Source organism: Triticum aestivum, chromosome 5B, assembly GCF_018294505.1.
Source record: "Triticum aestivum cultivar Chinese Spring chromosome 5B, IWGSC CS RefSeq v2.1, whole genome shotgun sequence".
Lineage (NCBI taxonomy): Eukaryota > Viridiplantae > Streptophyta > Magnoliopsida > Poales > Poaceae > Triticum > Triticum aestivum.
In genome coordinates this window covers 582,534,408-582,548,396 of record NC_057807.1, presented here as the reverse complement: position 1 = coordinate 582,548,396, position 13,989 = coordinate 582,534,408, and the positions used below count along the sequence as shown (strand labels likewise).

The window sequence follows — 13,989 nt, the reverse complement described above, 5'->3', positions numbered from 1 at the left end:
GGCGCGGGAATCCGGTTAGGAAGAAGGAGCCACCCAGCAGAGACTTTGTTGGCGGTAATGGTTTCGACAACACGTATGCAGATTCTCGGGTGAAAATAGTGATCTCACCCCTGCTAGGTCATGCCATTGTCTACGTGCATGCATCGTTTCCTCAGTGGCAGTAACTCTTCTCGTCTTCCTTTCCTTGGCACTTTGCAGACCATGTTCAGCGCGGGGACAGAGACAACGGCGACGGCGGCGGAGTGGGCGATGTCGCTGCTGCTCAACCATCCGAACGCCCTGGCGAAAGTGCAGGCCGAGATGGACGCAACCGTCAGAACCACCCGACTGCTCTGCGCCGACGACCTGCCGCACCTCGACTACCTCCACTGCATCATCAGCGAGACCCTCCGGTTGTACCTGCCCGTCCCGGCGATGATCCCTCACGAGTCCTCCTCGGACTGCACGGTGGCAGGCTACGACGTCCCGAGCGGCACGACGCTGCTCGTGAACGCGTACGCCATCCACAGGGACCCAGCGGCGTGGGAGCACCCATTGGAGTTCAGGCCGGAGCGGTTCGAGGAGGGGAACGCCGAGGGTCTGTTCATGATGCCGTTCGGGATGGGGCGGCGCAAGTGCCCCGGCGAGGCCCTCGCGCTGCGGATGCTGGGCCTGGTGATGAAGCCATGTTCCTAGGGTAGGGTCATGGACCTGTTCAAGACACCCTCCCAAAGGACATCTCTAGAAAAAACTACCTTTCAGTCGACCTGAAAGGAGTTCACTCGACGGACTCGAAGACACTCGACCATAAAGCCACTCACTTGACCACCAGGAGATCTAAAGTCACTCTGCACGCAACGGTCTGCCATTAAGTAATCTTTATGGTCATCATAGCACTTCACGTATGGCGTTACCAGTAACGCCAGATCTTAATGAACCTTAAACCCTGCATAACTGAGGGCCGGAGGGGTCTGGCGGACTCTATATAAGCCACCCCTCCTCAGTGTAAAGGGTTCGTACCCCTGTAACTCATACGCATATAATCCAGTCGACCGCCTCCGGGCTCCGAGACGTAGGGCTGTTACTTCCTCCGAGAAGTGCCTGAACTCGTAAACATCTTGCGTATACAACTACTCCATAGCTAGGATCTTGTCTCTCCACTCCTACACCCCTATTCTACTGTCAGACTTAGAACCACGACAGTTGGCGCCCACCTTGGGGTAGGTGTCTTAGCGACTTATTGGAGAAGTTGCAATTATTCCGATCTCCTTCATCATGGTTTCAGGCGGAGTTTTGGTTGAGGGCCGCGAGATCCGTCTCGGCGCGCGCACGTTCATCGCCGACGACTCCGCTTGGCTTCAGGAGGCTCCACTCGACTTCGACGCGCTCCCCGTCCGCGGGGCAATGCACTTCCGCGCATGCGTCCGCGGCATCCTCATGCGACAACCGTCGACCCAGTATCGGTCGACCCCTATGTCGTCCTCCCTCCCTGTCTCCTGCCGGCGCAAGCGCTCCGGTCGGTCAAGGCTTCAGCGGTGGGTGAGGCACGCGGTGGCTCGCTAGTCGGCCACTCCCCAAGTCGTGGCGATCGAGCCCGACGAATCTCTCTACGGCATGTTTGACCAATCGACTGGCTCCATAGAGACTGCATCCGAGTGCGACAGCAGTGATCCGGCGGCGGAGGTTCTGATGGTCAATGGACCACGCAGTCCTTCCGGTTTTCCCCGCATCGACAGAGTTGATGGCGGAGGCGATCCGGCGCACGCACACGAAGAATATCAGCCCGAGCCCCTCACGCTATTACAAAGGGAAGAACTTCGCCGCCGGAACATGGATGTGCTGCATACTCCTATTGTTGGAGAAACCCCCGAGGCTCATGCCTTGGAGGACGCGCGTTTGGCCAACTTGGCTGAGCGCACTCGACTGGAAAACCTCCAGCGAGCACTCGACGAGCGTGCGCGGCAACGAGCTCCAGACTCCAGTCGACGTCAACTCTTTCCACCACCGACTCAGGTATATCGAACTCCGATTCAGAATCTAGCAGCTGCAGCCCATATAGTAGAGTCGATTCAGCCCTCCCAGCCAGAGGCTGGCAGAGGCTTGTTACAGATCAAAGATTTACTCAGGGCAGCAGGAGATCAAAATTCAGCTGTATCGCAGTCGCGAAATAGGATTCACAGCAGATCTGTCGCTGCGAATACAGTCCAGTCGGCCCATAGCCCAAGATCGCCCCCGAGGCGTGAGGGACGTTGAGGCCGGCATGATCAGTATGATGACCGATTTGATCGCGATGATCGGCGTCGAGTACCCACTCCTTCCCCAAGGGGTGAGTCGTACTCTCCTCGACAGGAAGATGACAGACGCCAGCACGGTGTTGGGCGGAGGGTTCCAGTCGACCCCATAGAACCAGGCTTTGATGCGAGATCCATTATCATTCAAGGTTTGGTCGATCGGAGCAGAGCTCACCGAGAAGGCCATGACAGAGATGTACCCACCAGCAGCAGAGTTCACGTCTCAGGACCAGAGTGTTTTAGCAGAGCCATCAGGGCCGCAGTGATTCCTCCCAACTTCAGGTTGGCGACTGGAGTCAGTAAGTTCACTGGTGTGTCCAAGCCCGATACTTGGCTTGAGGACTACCGAGTGGCTGTTCAGATTGGCGGCGGCAATGATGAGGTGGCCATGAAACACCTACCTCTTATGTTGGAGGGCTCGGCCAGAGCATGGCTGAATCAGTTGGCACCTAGCAGCATTTACACTTGGGAAGATCTTGCCCGAGTATTTGTCAGAACATTTGAAGGAACTTGCAAGCGACCGGCAAGGTTGACAGAGCTGCAGGTTTGTGTGCAAAAGTTGAATGAAACTCTGAGAGATTACATCCAGAGGTGGATCACACTGCATCACACGGTAGAGAATGTATCTGATCACCAGGCACTCTATGCCTTCAAGGAAGGTGTTAAGAACAAAGAGCTAAGTTTGAAATTCGGTCGGACCGGAGACATGACCCTGAGTCGAATGATGGAGATTGCCACCAAGTATGTCAATGGTGAAGAAGAAGATCGGCTCCGGAGTGGCAAGTACAAGCCAGCCGCTCATGAAACCGGGGGAGGAAACTCCAGTCGGAAGCAGAAGCGGAAAGCCGAGCCAGCTGCTCCTGGAGAAGCCTTGGTCGTGACTCAAGGAAAGTTTAAAGGGAAACCCAAAGGATCTTGGAACCCTAAGAAGGTGAAAGACAAGGAAGGAAATGACGTGATGGATTTGCCGTGCCACATCCACACGAAAAAAGATGAGGAGGGTAAATTCATTTATCCGAAACATACCACTCGATAGTGTCGACTCTTGATCCAGATATTCCAGGGAAACAGTCCAAGGATAAGGAAAAGGAGTCGGACAAAGTTGAAGACAAAGAAGATAATGATGATGGATATCCACAGGTCAATTCCACCGTGATGATTTTTGCTGATGTTGAAAGCAAAAGTCGATTGAAAGTTATCAACTGAGAGGTGAATATGGTTGCTCCGGCTACACCCAGTTATCTGAAATGGTCTCAGACTGCCATCACATTCGACCAATCCGATCATCCGACACACATTGCCACCCCTGGGAGGCAAGTCTTGGTGGTCGACCCAGTCATCGAAGGCACTCGACTGACCAAAGTCTTGATGGATGGTGGCAGTGGCCTGAACATATTGTATGCGGAGACGCTGAAAGGAATGGGCATTCTGATGTCCAGACACAGTACCAGCAATATGAGTTTCCATGGAGTCATTCCTGGGAAGAAGGCTGAGTTCCTCGGCCAAATTGCTCTGATGTGGTTTTCGGTGATTCAAAGCATTACCGCAAAGAAAAGTTGACGTTTGAAGTTGTGGATTTCCAGAGTGCTTATCACGCTATTTTAGGCAGGCCAGCTTATGCACGTTTCATGGCTCAACCATGTTATGTGTACCTCAAATTGAAGATGCCTGGTCCCAAAGGTGTGATCACTATTACTAGCAATCGGAAGAAGGAAGAAGAGTGCTTTCCGAAGGGCTCAAAGATCGCCGATGCCCAGATGGCAGTAGTAGAGCTGCAGGAATACCAGAAAACCGCAGATCCGAGTGATTTGTTGCAAGCCAAGAAGCCTGCTACGGAATCGGCGTTTCAGTCGTCCGGTGAGACAAAGCCGATTCACATTCACCCGACCGACCCCAATGCTGCTCTGACTCATATCTCCACAACACTCGACTCCAAATAGGAAGAAGCGCTCATCCAGTTCCTCCGTGAGATCTGGGACATCTTCGCATGGAAGCCTGCTGACATGCCGGGTGTTCCCAGTGAAGGAAATATACCCTAGAGGCAATAATAAAGTTATTATTTATTTCCTTATTTCATGATAAATGTTTATTATTCATGCTAGAATTCTATTAACCGGAAACATAATACATGTGTGAATACATAGACAAACATAGTGTCACTAGTATGCCTCTACTTGACTAGCTCGTGAATCAAACATGGTTAAGTTTCCTAGCCATGGACAAAAGAGTTGTCATTTGATTAACGGGATCACATCATTAGGAGAATGATGTGATTGACTTGACCCATTCCGTTAGCTTAGCACTTGATCGTTTAGTATATTGCTATTGCTTTCTTCATGACTTATACATGTTCCTGTAACTATGAGATTATGCAACTCCCGTTTACCGGAGGAACACTTTGGGTGCTACCAAACGTCACAATGTAACTGGATGATTATAAAGGAGTACTACAGGTGTCTCCGAAGGTACATGTTGAGTTGGCGTATTTCGAGATTAGGTTTTGTCACTGCGATTGTCGGAGAGGTATCTCTGGGCCCTCTCGGTAATGCACATCATTATAAGCCTTGCAAGCAATGTGACCAAATGAGCTGGTTACGGGATGATGCATTACGGAACGAGTAAAGAGACTTGCCGGTAACGAGATTGAACTAGGTATTGGATACCGACGATCAAATCTCGGGCAAGTAACATACCGATGACAAAGGGAACAACGTATGTTGTTATGCGGTTTGACCGATAAAGATCTTCGTAGAATATGTAGGAATCAATATGGGCATTCAGGTTCTGCTATTGGTTATTGACCGAGAATAGTTCTAGGTCATGTCTACATAGTTCTCGAACCCGTAGGGTCCGCACGCTTAACGTTTCGATGACAGTTTTATTATGAGTTTATGAGTTTTGATGTACCGAAGGAGTTCGGAGTCCCGGATGAGATCGGGGACATGACGAGGAGTCTCTAAATGGTCGAGACGTAAAGATCGATATATTGGACGATTATATTCGGAGTTCTGAAAGATTCCGAGTGATTCGGGTATTTTTCGAAGTACCGGGGAGTTACGGGAATACGGGGAAGAGTATTGGGCCTTAATGGGCCTTAGTGGGAAGGAGCCAGGAGGTGGCGCGCGCCCCTCCCAAGCCCAGTCCGAATTGGACAAAGGGTTTGGGGCGCGGCCCCGCTCTCCCTTCCTTCTCCACTTCCCTCCTTTCCCCCCTTCTCCTAGTTGGACTAGGAAAGAAGGAGTCCTACTCCCGGTGGGAGTAGGACTCCCCTTGGCGTGCCCTCCTCCTAGGGCCGGCCTCCTTCCCCCTTGCTCCTTTATATACGGGGGCAGGGGGGCGCCTCATGACACACAAGTTGATCTACGGATCGTTCCTTAGCCGTGTGCGGTGCCCCCCTCCACCATATTCCACCTCAGTCATATCGTCGCGGAGTTTAGGCGAAGCCCTGCGCCGGTAGAGCATCATCACCGTCACCACGCCATCGTGCTGACGGAACTCATCCCCGAAGCTTTGCTGGATCGGAGCCCGGGGATCGTCATCGAGCTGAACGTGTGCTGAACTCGGAGGTGCCGTACGTTCGGTACTTGGATCGGTCGGATCGTGAAGACGTACGACTACATCAACCGCGTTGTGCTAACACTTCCGCTTACGGTCTACGATGATTTGAGCAGATATGGGTATATCTACTTGATGAAACATAAGTCTGAAACATTTGAAAAGTTCAAAGAATTTCAGAGTGAAGTGGAAAATCATCGTAACAAGAAAAATAAAGTTTCTACGATCTGATCGTGGAGATGAATATTTGAGTTACGAGTTTGGTCTTCATTTGAAACAATGTGAAATAGTTTCGCAACTCACGCCATATGGAACACCACAGCATAATGGTGTGTCCGAACGTCGTAACCGCACTTTATTGGGTATGGTGCGATTTATGATGTATCTTACCAATTTACCACTATCGTTTTGAGGTTATGCATTAGAGACAGCTGCATTCACTTTAAATAGGGCACCATCAAAATCCGTCGAGACGACGCCTTATGAACTGTGGTTTGACAAGAAACCAAAGTTGTCGTTTGTTAAAGTTTGGGGTTGTGATGCTTATGTGAAAAAGTTTCAACCTGATAAGCTCGAACCCAAATCGGAGAAGTGCGTCTTCATAGAATACCCAAAGGAAACTGTTGGGTACACCTTCTATCACAGATCCAAAGGCAAGATATTCGTTGCTAAAATGGATCCTTTCTAGAGAAGGAGTTTCTCTCGAAAGAAGTGAGTGGGAGGAAAGTAGACCTTGATAAGGTAATTGTACCTTCTCCCGAATTGGAAAGTAGTTAATCACAGAAATCAGTTCCAGTGATTCCTACACCAGTTAGTGAGGAAGCTAATGATGATGATCATGAAACTTCAGATCAAGTTACTACCGAACCTCGTAGGTCTTCCAGAGTAAGATCCGCACTAGAGTGGTACGGTAATCCTGTTCTGAAAGTCATGTTACTAGACCATGATGAACCTGCGAACTATGAGGAAGCGATGATGAGCCCAAATTCCGCGAAATGGCTTGAGGCCATAAAATCTGAGATATGATCCATGTATGAGAACAAAGTATGGACTTTGATTGACTTGCTCGATGATCAGCAAGCCATGTTAAATAAATGGATCTTCAAGAGGAAGACGGACGTTGATAGTAGTGTTACTATCTACAAAGCTCGACTTGTCGCAAAAAGGTTTTCGACAAGTTCAAGGTGTTGATTACAATGAGATTTTCTCAACTGTAGCGATGCTTAAGTCTGTCCGAATCATGTTAGCAATTGCCATATTTTATGAAATCTGGCAAATGGATGTCAAAACTGCATTCCTTAATGGTTTTCTTAAAGAAGAATTGTATATGATGCAACCAGAAGGTTTTGTCAATCCTAAAAGTGCTAACAAAATATGCAAGCTCCAGCGATCCATCTATGGACTGTTGCAAGCATCTCAGAGTTGGAATATATGATTTGATAAGTTGATCAAAGCATATAGTTTTATACAGTCTTGCGGTGAAGCCTGTATTTACAATAAAGTGAGTGGGAGCACTACCGCCTTTTTGATAAATATATGTGAGCAACATATTGATTGATAAAAAATGATGTAGAATTTTTCTGGAAAGCATAAAGGAGTATATGAAATGAGTTCTTTAAAAGAAAGACCTCGGTAAAGCTACTTACACATTGAGCATCCAGATCTATATAGATAGATCAAGACGCTTGATAAGATTTTTCAATGAGTACATGCCTTGATAAATTTTTGAAATAGGTCAAAATGGAATAGTCAAAGAAGGAGTTCTTGCCTGTGTTACAAGGTGTGAAGTTGAGTAAGACTCAAGACCCGACCATTGCAGAAAATAGAAAGAGAATGAAAAGTCATTCACTATGCCTCAATCATCGGCTCTATAAAGTATGCTATACCGTGAACCAGACCTATTGTATACCTTGCTCTGTGTTTGGCAAAGGAATACAATTTTGATCTAATAAGTAGATCACTGGACATGGGTCAAGAATATCCTTAGTGAGGACTAAGGAGATGTTTCTCGATTATGGAGGTGATAAAAGAGCCCGTCGTTAAAGTTACAACGATGCAAGCTTTTACAACAATCCAGATGACTCTAAGTCTCAATCTGGATACATATTGAAAGTGGGAGCAATTAGCTAGAGTAGCTCCGTGCAGAGCATTGTGGACATAGAATATTTGCGAAATACATACGGCTCTGAATATGACAGACCCGTTGACTAAGCTTCTCTCACGAGCAAAACATGATCATACCTTAGTACTCTTTTGGGTGTTAATCACATAGCGATGTGAACTAGATTGTTGACTCTAGTGAACCCTTTGGGTATTGATCACATGATGATGTGAACTATGGGTATTAATCACATGCAGATGTCAATATTAGTTTTAAATCACATAGCGATGTGAACTAGATTATTGACTCTAGTGCAAGTGGGAGACTGAAGGAAATATACCCTAGAGGCAATATTAAAGTTATTATTTATTTCCTTATTTCATGATAAATGTTTATTATTCATGCTAGAATTGTATTAACCGGAAACATAATACATGTGTGAATACATAGACAAACATAGTGTCACTAGTATGCCTCTACTTGACTAGCTCGTGAATCAAAGATGGTTAAGTTTCCTAGCCATGGACAAAAGAGTTGTCATTTGATTAACGGGGTCACATCATTAGGAGAATGATGTGATTGACTTGACCCATTCCGTTAGCTTAGCACTTGATCGTTTAGTATATTGCTATTGCTTTCTTCATGACTTATACATGTTCCTGTAACTATGAGATTATGCAACTCCCGTTTACCGGAGGAACACTTTGGGTGCTACCAAACGTCACAACGTAACTGGGTGATTATAAAGGAGTACTACAGGTGTCTCCGAAGGTACATGTTGAGTTGGCGTATTTCGAGATTAGGTTTTGTCACTCCGATTGTCGGAGAGGTATCTCTGGGCCCTCTCGGTAATGCACATCATTATAAGCCTTGCAAGAAATGTGACCAAATGAGTTGGTTACGGGATGATGCATTACGGAACGAGTAAAGAGACTTGCCGGTAACGAGATTGAACTAGGTATTGGATACCGACGATCAAATCTCGGGCAAGTAACATACCGATGACAAAGGGAACAACGTATGTTGTTATGCGGTTTGACCGATAAAGATCTTCGTAGAATATGTAGGAACCAATATGGGCATCCAGGTTCCGCTATTGGTTATTGACCGAGAATAGTTCTAGGTCATGTCTACATAGTTCTCGAACCCGTAGGGTCCGCACGCTTAACGTTTCGATGACAGTTTTATTATGAGTTTATGAGTTTTTATGTACCGAAGGAGTTCGGAGTCCCGGATGAGATTGGGGACATGACGAGGAGTCCCGAAATGGTCAAGACGTAAAGATTGATATATTGGACGACTATATTCGGAGTTCGGAAAGGTTCCGAGTGATTCGGGTATTTTTCGGAGTACCGGGGAGTTACGGGAATACGGGGAAGAGTATTGGGCCTTAATGGGCCTTAGTGGGAAGGAGCCAGGAGGTGGCGCGCGCCCCTCCCAAGCCCAGTCCGAATTGGACAAAGGGTTTGGGGCGCGGCCCCCCTCTCCCTTCCTTCTCCACTTCCCTCCTTTCCCCCCTTCTCCTAGTTGGACTAGGAAAGAAGGAGTCCTACTCCCGGTGGGAGTAGGACTCCCCTTGGCGCGCCCTCCTCCTAAGGCCGGCCTCCTCCTCCCTTGCTCCTTTGTATACGGGGGCAGGGGGGCACCCCATGACACAAAAGTTGATCTACGGATCGTTCCTTAGCCGTGTGCGGTGCCCCCCTCCACCATATTCCACCTCGGTCATATGGTCTCGGAGTTTAGGCGAAGCCCTGCGCCGGTAGAGCATCATCATCGTCACCACGCCGTCGTGCTGACGGAACTCATCCCCGAAGCTTTGCTGGATCGGAGCCCGGGGATCGTCATCGAGCTGAACGTGTGCTGAACTCGGAGGTGCCGTACGTTCGGTACTTGGATCGGTCGGATCGTGAAGACGTATGACTAGATCAACCGCGTTGTGCTAACGCTTCCGCTTACCGTCTACGAGGGTACGTGGACAACACTCTCCCCTCTCGTTGCTATGCCATCACCATGATCTTGCGTGTACGTAGGAATTTTTTTGAAATTACTACGTTCCCCAACACCCAGGGGGCTGGCTGAGCATCGCCTACGAGTTGACTCAAAGGTAAAACCTGTCAAGGAACAGCTTCGACGGTCCGCCGTCCAGAAGAGAAAAGCCATTGGCGAGGAGGTGGCTCGGCTCTTAGCAGCAGAGTTTATCCGAGAGATTTACCACTCCGAGTGGCTCACCAATGTTGTCATGGTCCCCAAGAAGGACAAGTCACTTTGCATGTGCATTGACTTCAAACATATCAATCGGGCCTACCCGAAAGATCATTTTCCTCTCCCCCGCATCGACCAAATAGTCGACTCAACTGCGGGATGTGAGCGCCTGTCTTTTTTAGACGCTTATTCCGGTTACCATCAGATCCGTCTGTATGGACCCGACGAGATTAAAACAGCTTTCATCACTCCATTCGGATGCTTCTGCTATGTCACCATGCCATTCGGCCTCAAAAATGTTAGAGCCACGTTCATGAGGATGATTCAGAAGTGTTTGCTCACTCAAATCAGTTGGACTGTGGAAGCGTACATGGATGATATTATGGTCAAATCACGAAAGGGTTCCGACCTGTTGACTGACCTTGCTGAAACATTTGCCAACCTCGGGAGGTATGATATCAAGCTTAATCCATCAAAGTGCACATTTGGAGTTCCCGGCGGAAAGTTACTCGGTTTTCTCGTTTCCGAACGAGGAATCGATGCCAACCCAGAAAAAATTGGTACTATACTCCGAATGAAACGCCCTGCGCGTGTGCACGATGCCCGGAAGCTTACTGGATGCTTGGCCGCTTTAAGTCGATTCATCTCTCGCCTCGGTGAAAAGGCATTGCCTCTTTACCAACCAATGAAGAAGTCAGACAAGTTCGAGTGGACTCCCGAAGCTGATGCAGCGTTTGCAGAGCTAAAAGCTCTGCTCTCCACCCAGCCGGTGCTTGCTGCCCCAGTCAGCAAAGAGCCTTTGTTGCTTTACATTGCAGCCACAGGACAAGCCGTCAGTACAGTACTTACGGTCGAGCGGGAAGAAGAAGGAAAAGCCTTCAAAGTTCAGCGCCCAGTATATTATCTTTCCGAAGTGTTGACCCCATCGAAGCAAAGATACCCTCATTATCAGAAGCTTGTATATGGGATTTATATGACCACGAAGAAGGTTGCTCATTATTTCTCTGATCATTCCATTACAATCGTCAGCGATGCCCCATTATCAGAGATTCTGCACAACAGAGATGCAACTGGTCGAGTGGCAAAATGGGCGATTGAACTCCTTCCCCTTGATATCAAGTTTGAGGCAAAGAAAGCCATCAAGTCCCAAGCAGTAGCTGATTTCATCGCCGAGTGGATTGAACAGCAACTACCGACTCAGGTTCACTCGGAGCACTGGACCATGTTCTTTGATGGTTCTAAGATGCTAAATGGTTCCGGTGCTGGGGTGGTGTTGGTTTCCCCCCGAGGAGATGAGCTCAGATATGTGCTCCAGATCCACTTTGATTCCTCCAACAATGAAGCAGAATACGAAGCACTTTTGTATGGGTTGCGAATGGCCATTTCACTCGGCGTCCGTCGCCTCATGGTCTATGGCGACTCAGATTTGGTGGTTAATCAGGTGATGAAGGAGTGGGACGTCAGAAGTCCAGCCATGACTGGTTACTGCAATGCAGTGAGAAAGCTAGAGAAGAAATTTGAGGGGTTAGAGCTCCATCATATACCCCGACTGAAAAATCAAGCGGTTGATGATTTGGCAAAGATAGGCTCCAAAAGAGAAGCATTCCCAGTAATGTGTTTTTGGAACACATCCATACACCATCAGTTCAAGAGGATCCTTTCACCGAAGAAGCTCCACAGCCAAAAAGTGTCACAGATCCGATTGAAGTTGAAGTTCTAGTTGTGGTCGATCTGATCATGGAAGTTTTGGTCATCACTCCCGACTGGACAGAGCCATACATCGCGTATATCCTAAGGAAAGAGCTCCCAGAGAATGAAGAAGAGGCTCGACAGATCGTCCGTTGATCCAAAGCCTTTACCGTGATAAAGGGACAATTGTACAGAGAAAGCACGACTGGAGTCGGTCAGAAATGTATAACGCCAGAAGAAGGTTGGATAATCCTTGACGATATCCACTCGGGGACCTGTGGTCATCATGCGTCCACTTGGACCATTGTGGCTAAAGCATACCGAGCGGGATTTTACTGGCCAAGAGCAAATGAAATGGCAAAGGAAATAGTCGACAAGTGTGAAGGGTGTCAATTTTATTCCAATCTATCGCACAAACCCGCCTCAGCCTTGAAGACCATTCCACTCGTCTGGCCCTTCGCTGTTTGGGGGTTAGATATGGTTGGACCACTGAGAACTGGCAGGAGCGGCTTCACTCACTTGCTAGTAGCAGTCGACAAGTTTACCAAATGGATTGAAGCTAAGCCTATCAAAAATCTGGATGCTGGCACTGCTATCAGTTTCATTAGAGAGTTGGTATTCAGATATGGAGTTCCGCACAGCATCATCACTGATAATGGGTCAAACTTTGATTCCGACGAATTCAGAGCCTTTTGCGCCTCTCAAGGCACGTGAGTCGACTATGCTTCAGTCGCTCACCCCCAGTCAAATGGACAAGCAGAGCGAGCAAATGGTCTAATTCTCAAAGGACTGAAACCCCGACTGATGCGCGATCTCAAACACACAGCAGGCGCATGGGTCGACGAGCTTCCATCAGTTCTTTGGGGATTAAGGACCACTCCTAATCGGTCGACTGGGAGAACTCCGTTCTTTCCGGTCTATGGAGCTGAAGCAGTCCTGTCGAGTGACCTGCTTCACAATGCACCCCGAGTTGAGCTCTACACTGAAGATGAAGCAGAGCAAGCCCGACAGGATGCAGTCGACCTTCTAGAAGAAGAAAGAGAGATGGCCATGATCCGATCGACTATCTATCAGTAGGACTTGCGTCGATTCCATGCCAGAAACGTGAAGAGTCGAGCCTTCCAAGAAGGAGATTTGGTTCTCTGAGTGGATCAGCAAAGCCATACAAGCTTGCTCCTACTTGGGAAGGTCCCTTCATCGTCACCAAAGTCCTCCACAATGGAGCGTACCGTCTTTACAATGTCGATCGCTAGATTGACGAGCCACGAGCTTGGAACACGGAGCTGCTCCGCCCCTTTTATACTTAAGTACTCACTCAGGTGAGATGTAATAAAAAGTACCTATGTAGTTTGTTTATCAAAGACAAGAATGTTATAATTTTCCCAGTGATTGTTATTACTTTTTGTTTACATGAGAAACCCCCAGTGGGTGGCTTAGCTGCGAATCCGTTTCGCCTAAGTTTATAAAAAAAATCCCTACCGAGTGGTGAGCCAGCCTCCCACTCGGGGGCTTAGCTGTGAATCCATTTCGCCTAAGTACTTGAAAATCCTACTGAGTGGTGAGCCAGCCTCCCACTCGGAGGCTTAGCTGCAGTCCAAGTACTCGCCTAAGTATTTAAAACCCTACCGAGTGGTGAGCCAGCCTCCCACTCGGAGGCTTAGCTGCAGTACAAGTACTCGCCAGTGTTTAAAATCCTACCGAGTGGTGAGCCAGCCTTCCACTTGAAGGCTTAGCTGCAGTCCAAGTACTCGCCTAAGTGTTTAAAATCCTACCGAGTGGTGAGCCAGTCTCCCACTCGGAGGCTTAGCTGCAGTCCAGTACTCGCCTAAGTACTTAATACAATGTGCGCTCTGCAAGGACGACGAGGTGCAGGTCGACTGCTACCTTCTCCTTCCGAGCTACGCCACAAATACAACATGCGCTCTGCAAGGACGACGAGGTGCAGGTCGACTGCTACCTTTCCCTTCGGAACTACATCACAAAAAATCCTACCGAGTGGAGAGCAAACCTCCCACTCGGGGGCTTAGCTGCAGTCCAGTACGCGCCTAAGTATCTGAAAATCCTACCGAGTGGAGAGCAAACCTCCCACTCGGGGGCTTAGCTACAGTCCAGTACTCGCCTAAGTATCTAAAAATCCTACCGAGTGGAGAGCAAACCTCCCACTCGGGGGCT

At 48.4% G+C, this 13,989-nt stretch overlaps 1 pseudogene; it reads left to right on the top strand.

The window, feature by feature from the left end:
- Nucleotides 1-201: 201 nt before the first annotated feature.
- The window catches only part of LOC123117012 (cytochrome P450 81Q32-like), a 19,878-nt pseudogene continuing 6,090 nt past the window's right edge, over nucleotides 202-13,989 (top strand).